Source organism: Bison bison, unplaced genomic scaffold (assembly GCF_000754665.1).
Source record: "Bison bison bison isolate TAMUID 2011002044 unplaced genomic scaffold, Bison_UMD1.0 scf7180017864284, whole genome shotgun sequence".
Taxonomy (NCBI): domain Eukaryota; kingdom Metazoa; phylum Chordata; class Mammalia; order Artiodactyla; family Bovidae; genus Bison; species Bison bison.
This window is the reverse complement of record NW_011494856.1, coordinates 629,395-630,547: the sequence shown is the minus strand read 5'-3', so window position 1 is coordinate 630,547 and position 1,153 is coordinate 629,395. Positions and strand designations below refer to the sequence as shown.

Sequence of the window (1,153 nt, the reverse complement as noted above, 5' to 3'; positions counted from 1 at the left end):
CAGGGGAGCCTGGTGGGCTGCCGTCTATGGGATCACACAGAGTTGGACACGACTGAAGCGACTTAGCAGAGTCAGGAGGGGCCTGGAGTCAGAGACCCAACTTTAGGCAGCCCAGGCCTGTTAGAAGGAGGAGTCAGCTCTAACTCTGGGATGGAACTGTTTCTTTGACTTGCTTTTGTTGCTTCAGTTTTTATAATTATACATGAAGTCCTGCCTCAGAGAACCCTGCTCCTCAGCCTGACTATTAATCTAAAGTACCTCTGTTCAGCTCACAGAAAAACAATCTAACCCCCATGCCAGTGAATGGCTGCCAAAAAAGAAGAGATTAACAAATCCTTTCCATAGGCTAGGCATTTCCTCCGAGATGTTCTGCCCAGCCTCTCCCTCTCTGTTTTGCCTTTTTACTTTATTCCTCACCTCTCTTTCTCTGCCCTAAAAGAAAAGAAAAACCTGGAAATACAGACCTCTATAAGATAGTTAGTTGAGACATTCGTCTGCCATTTTCCTGGTCAGCTGCCTTTCCACATAAAGTCGTATTCCTTGTCGCAGCACTTCCTTTCTCAATTTATTGAGCTGTTGGGTGGCTAGCAGAGCGACCTTGGATATGGTAGCAGGCCAAAAACAAGAAGGAGCGCTGACAGTTCTGGGTGGCAGGCCCTGGTGTCTGCTCAGGAGCTGCCCTGTCTCCTGTCCACTGTGTCCTGCAAATCTACAAAGTCCATGGCTAACTATAGCCCCCAACCCAGGCAGTGACCCGATACCTCCCTTCCCTGACAGCAGACACCCTGTGGGAGCAGGGCCCAGAGCTATAACTCCCCTTGCCTTGGACTGTGAGGCCTTTGTCCAGGACCTTCTTTGTCTCCTAGCAAGACCAAGGCTACAGCAAGAGAACTGTGCAAAGTGTTTTTCCCTCAGGCAATCTGTGACTGCCATGGCCCAGCCTCCACACCAGAAGTCTGAGGGGACCAAGAGAGTTATACCTGCTGAGAGTTCACGTCTGTCTTATGTGCTCCTTGATTTGCATACAATTTGCATACGGCCAACTCTTTGGGTCACATGTACTCCAGCATTTGAGGGGCCCCACCATTCTCCTTTCTCTTTAAGCCCCTTCCCTTCAGTAAGCCTTACCCAGATGCAGAGCTCTCTCTCACAT

The 1,153-nt window shown here is 49.7% G+C and overlaps 1 protein-coding gene across 1 annotated transcript in view; it reads left to right on the top strand.

Annotated features, from left to right (window-relative positions):
• Nucleotides 1-1,153, top strand: part of LOC104995558 (short transient receptor potential channel 2-like) — a 39,509-nt gene that overhangs the window by 18,161 nt on the left and 20,195 nt on the right. The window lies entirely within an intron of this gene.